Raw genomic sequence first — 6,000 nt, forward strand, 5'->3', positions numbered from 1 at the left:
AGTGCGTTTTGGTACTAGGCTTTCCTCAATTGGAAAAGATAGTAAGACCATAAATGGAATACTGCTATGTTTTACACACATATTTGGCTTATATAAAATATGTGAATTTAAAGACATTTTCAAAACCACACCTTATTCTGTGAAGTGTTTCTCTTTGATACATTCTTTATCTCCTTTGCCTTTGCAAGACAATATTCCCAAGTTTAAAGGTCAGTTTGCCTTAAACAGAGACTAGTTTTAAGGATTGCTCAGGAAAGACTTGACAAACACAACAATTTTAGTAAATCCATGAAAAATAATACTTTTCTATTTGCTTTGAAAGAATAAGTAGAAAATATACCAGCTTTAACTTCTTGGATTTTTGCAGAAGTTAAATATTTGATACCTTTTCTTCCATTACCTTTCTATTACATTATTTTGCATGTGCTTTTCTATATATATGCATATGCAGAAGCCCAGTCATGTCCAACCCTGTGACCCCATGGACAGTAGCCCACCAGGCTACTCTGCCCATGGGATTCTCCAGGCAAGGATAGCGGACTGGGTTGCCATGCCCTTCTCCAGGAGACTGTCCTGACCCACATCTCCTGTGTCTTCTGAGCTAGCGGGTGGATTCTCTATCACTGCACCACCTGGGAAGCCCGTGTGTGTCTGTGTGTGTCTGTGTGTGTGTGTGTGTGTGTATCTACAAAATCAATGTATTTTTATTATATATATGTATATAAACGGAGAAGTAAGTGGTTTTTTTTAAAAGAATCCCAATAATCTATGACCTCTTCCCCTATTGCCACGTACATGTAAGAAAATTATAGCTTATTAAAAACACTGGGTACAAGTGAATAATCCTTAGGGCACCTGGATCCATCTCAGCACGCAGGCTTCTCTAGTGGTGGTGCTCGAGCTCTAGAGTGTGCGCTGAGGAGTTGCAGTATACAGGCTCTGTAGTTGTGGCACATGGGATCTTAGTTCCCCAACGAGGGATTGAACCCAGGTCCCCTGCACTGGCAGCAGAATCTTAACCACTGCATGACCAGGGAAGGTGAAGGTGAAAGTCGCTCAGTTGTGTCCAACTCTCTGTGACCCCATGGACTTAATCCATGAAATTCTCCAGGCCAGAAGGCCTTTCCCTTCTCCAGGGGATCTTCCCAACCCAGGGATCCAACCCAGGTCTCCCACATTGCAGGCGGATTCTTTACCAACTGAGCCACAAGGGAAGCCTGGATGACCAGGGAAGTCCCCCAAATTTTTAAGGAGTAAAAAACTATAATCAAAGTTCAGTTCAGTTGCTCAGTCATGTCCAGCTCTTTGCCACCCCATGGACTGCAGCATACCAGGCCTCCCTGTCCATCACCAACTCCCAGAGTTTACCCAAACTCATGTCCACTGAGTCGGTGATGCCATCCAACCATCTCATCCTCTTTCGTCCCCTTCTCCTTCAATCTTTCCCAGCATCAGGATCTTTTCAAATTAGTCAGCTCCCAGCATCAGGTGGCCAAAGTTAGAGTTTCAGCTTCAACATCAATCCTTCCAATGAATACTCAGGACTGATCTCCTTTAGGATGGACTGGTTGGATCTCCTTGCAGTCCAAGGGACTCTCAAGTCTTCTCCAATACCACAGTTCAAAAGCATCAATTCTTCAGTGCTCAGCTTTCTTTATAGTCCAACTCTCACATCCATACATGACTATTGGAAAAACCATAGCCTTGACTAGATGGACCTTTGTTGACAAAGTAATGTCTCTGCTTTTTAATATGCTGTCTAGGTTGGTCGTAACTTTCCTTCCAAGGAGTAAGCGTCTTTTAATTTCATGGCTGCAGTCACCATCTGCAGTGATTTTGGAGCCCCCCAAAATAAAATCTGCCAGTTTCCACTGTTTCCCTGTCTATTTCCCATGAACTGATGGGACCAGATGCCATGATCTTAGTTTTCTGAATGTTGAGCTTTAGGCCAACTTTTTCACTCTCCTCTTTCACTTTCATCAGGCTCTTTAGTTCTTCACTTCCTGCCATAAGGGTGGTGTCATCTGCATATCTGAGGTTACTGATATTTCTCCCGGCAATCTTGATTCCAGCTTGTGCTTCATTCAGCCCTGCATTTCAAAGTAGTGATACTTACTTACACACGGGTACATCATATTTAAACTGGAGTTCGTTTCTGGTTCTCCGTTGTTGTACCAGTACCACACAGATGGCATTCTTACGTCTTCATAGTCTGTTTTAACATCCGGTAAAGCAGGTACCCCTCATACTACTTTTCTGTTTCAAAATGCTCCTATGTATTATTTCAAGTTGCCACCTCTGCCTGTCCCCCAAAATACTCTTCCCATACCACAACCTATTGAATTGGTAATAATTGCCATCATTGTTTTTGACATTAATTCTTCTCATCTATCAACACTGTCTTTTCAGTTAGTGAGGTTTTTTTTTATGTCTCTCTAAAGTTGTGTTGTTTTCACCCTAATGGGCCCTATATATACAGTTCTTGATATGTAAGCTTCCTGAGGGCAAGGGCCTTGTCTATTTTGTTCACACATCGTAAGTACCTGGCCTATTGTAAGCACTTAATATTTTAGGGAATGAATGAGAAAAATAGTAGAAGAAAAGGAGGGAAAAAATAAATATAGATGACTCAAAATTACAACTGACTGTCATTTTTCACCAGATTACCAAACATCAGTTTGTTAGTGTTGGTGAAGTTGTGGGAAAACAGGTGATCCTGTATGCTGTTAATTAAAGCCTATACAATAAATTTTTTTTCCTGTATTTTATGATGTTCCTACATCTTAAAAAGTCTGCAGCCTGGAGAGACTGCTTCTCCCAGGATTACTGCTGCTGCTGCTGCTAAGTCACCAGTCGTGTCCGACTCTGTGCAACCCCATAGACGGCAGCCCACCAGGCTCCCCCGTCCCTGGGATTCTCCAGGCAAGAACACTGGAGTGGGTTGCCATTTCCTTCTCCAGTGCATGAAAGTGAAAAGTCAAAGTGAAGTCGCTCAGTCATGTCCGACCCTCAGCGACCCCCCCCCTTAGAACAAAGGGCTTGCCCAGGAGCACATCTTTCACATACACAGCAGCTAATCCCAGGTCTCTTGCTGCAATCACCTCTTTATTGAATTCTCGCTCACCAGTCCAATATTTCCTCTGCCCTAAGGCATCCCAGGGCAGGATACCAGGCAACTAGAGACCACTTCTATAGCTCAAAGTCCACTGGAATTGTTCAGACTGAGTGAGTGAGTGACTGAGTGAGTGAAAGTCGCTCAGTTGTGTCTGACTCTGCGACCCCATGGACTATACAGTCCAAGGAATTCTCCAGGCCAGAATACTGGAGTGGGTTCCCTTCTCCAGGGAATCTTCCCAACCCAGTGATCAAACGTAGATCTCCCACATTGCAGGTGGATTCTTTACCAGCTGAACCACAAGCGAAATCCAAGAATACTGGAGTGGGTAGCCTGTCCCTTCTCCAGGGGATCTTCCTGACCCAGGAATCAAACCAGGGTCTCCTGCATTGCAGGCGGATTCTTAACCAACTGAGCTATCAGGGAAGACCTATTGTTCAGACTAGCCAATCCTAAATTGTTTATTCTCCCCTACCTTGCCTTTCCCGCGCAAACCCCAATAAAGACCTTGACCTAGACCTTTCCCTTGCTCCTGTGCTCTGCCAGAATCTGGTGCTTACCCTGTAGCCCCAAGTGGCATGTGGTCACCTCCACTCTTGAGATCTGTCAGAATAATAAACGTTGTCCTCCCAAGCCTCGGTCTCATGTGGCCACACCTACTTTTACTGTCATATCCAACACGTACATTTGTAGAACAATACAGATGGATACAACCTCCAATAGAGCAAGTTTTCAAAATACCAAGGTTTAAAAGCACATATCTATTAATGTAATTGGAGAAGGAAATGGCAACCCACTCCAGTACTCTTGCCTGGAAAATCCTACAGACGGAGGAACCTGGTAGGCTACAGTCCATGGGGTCACAAAGAGTCAGACACGACGGAGCGACTTCACTTCACTTCTTCATTAATGTAATAGCGGGTCATTCCACTTCAAAAAATTTATTATCCTATAGGTGCTCTCACACATGCTAGAAATGACAGGTATAAGGTTAATCTAACATTATTCCTAAATCAGATTGGAAGCATCCTTAGTGTCTCTCAATATAAAACTGGTTAAATCAGTTGTACTTCTTTAACAATGAAACTCAGAAAGGAAAAGCAAAAAAAAAAAAAAAAAATCCCTTTTAAAATTGCATCCAAAATATATAAATAAATAGTAAAAATACTTAGAAGTAAGCCTGACCAAGGAGGTGAAAGACTTATAAGCTGAGAACTATAAAGTGTTAAGAAAATTGAAGGTTTTAAAGAAATGGAAAAATATCCCATGCTCTTGGATCGGAAAAGCTAATATTGTTAAAAGGGACATACTACCCAAAGAAATCTATAGATTTAGTATGATTCATGGTCAAATTACCCATGATGTTTTTCACAGAACTAGAACAAATAATCCTAAAATTAACTTGGAACCATAAAAGACACAGAATTGCCAAAGCAATCCTGAGGAAAAAGAACAAGGCAGGAGGCATAACCCTCCCAGACTTCAGACAATACTACAAACTTAAAGTAATCAAAATGGTGTGGGATTGGCACAAAAACAGACATATGGATCAATAGAACAGAGAGTCCAGAAATAAACTCATACACCTACAGTCAATTAATCTTTGACAAAGGAAGCAAGAATATACAATAGGGAAACGAGTCTCTTTAGCAACTGGTGTTGAGAAAGCTGGACAGTTGCATGTAAATCAATGAAATTAGAACACACCCTCATACCATACACAGACTCAAAATGGCTTGAAGACTTAAAGCATTAAGACATAGACTTAAAGACATAAAGCATGACATCATAAAACTCCTAGAAGAGAATATTTTCTGACATAAATCATACCAGTGTTTTCTTAGGTCAGTGTCCCAAAGAAATAGAAATAAAAGCAAAAATAAACAAACGGGACCCAATCAAACTTTTAAAGCTTTTGCACAGCAAAGAAAACTATAAACAAGCTGAAAAGACAACCTATGGACTGGGAGAAAATATTTGCAAATGATGCAACCAACAAGGGGCTAAATTTCCAAAATTTGCAAACAGCTCATACAGCTCAATAACAACAACAATAAAACCTCCACAAAAAACAACAAAACCAATTTTAAAACAGGCAGATGATCTAAATAGACATTTCTCCAAAGAAGATATACAGATGGCTAACATTCATGTGAAAAGATGCTCAACATCAGTAATTATTAGAGAAATGCAAATCAGATCTAGAGAATGCAAATCAAAGGCAAATCAAATATTAGAGAAATGCAAATCAAAACTATAATGAAGCACCATCTCACACCAGTCCGAAAAGTACCATCTCACACCAGGCCATCGTTAAAAATAACAAATGCTAAAGAGGGTGTAGAGAAAAGGGAACCAACTCTCCTGCACTGCTGGTGGGAATGCAAATTGGTGCAGCCACCATGGAAAACAGCATGGAGTTCCCTCAAAAAACTTAAAAAAGAATTGCCATATGACCCACAAACCATATATCCAGACAAAACTGTAATTCAAAGAGATACATGCACCCCCCATGTTCACAGAAGCACTATTCACAATAGCCAAGACATGGAGACAACCTAACTGTCCATCAACGAGTGGCTGATGTGGTGCGGCATTTTCATATATATACATGAAAGCTACCCCCCTGGAGAAGGGAACGGCCCCCCACTCCAGCAGTCTTGCCTGGAGAAAACCAAGAACAGAGGAGCCTGGCAGGCTACAGTCCTTTGAGTCACACTGAGTCAGACACAACTGAGTGACTAACACTTTTTTTTCATGAAAATTACTCAGCCATAAAAAAAGAATGAAATAATGCTATTTGCATCTACATATATAGACTTAGAGATAATCATACTAAGTGAAGTAGATCAGAAAGAGAGACAAATACCATACAATATCGCTTA

Source organism: Ovis aries, chromosome 10, assembly GCF_016772045.2.
Source record: "Ovis aries strain OAR_USU_Benz2616 breed Rambouillet chromosome 10, ARS-UI_Ramb_v3.0, whole genome shotgun sequence".
NCBI lineage: Eukaryota > Metazoa > Chordata > Mammalia > Artiodactyla > Bovidae > Ovis > Ovis aries.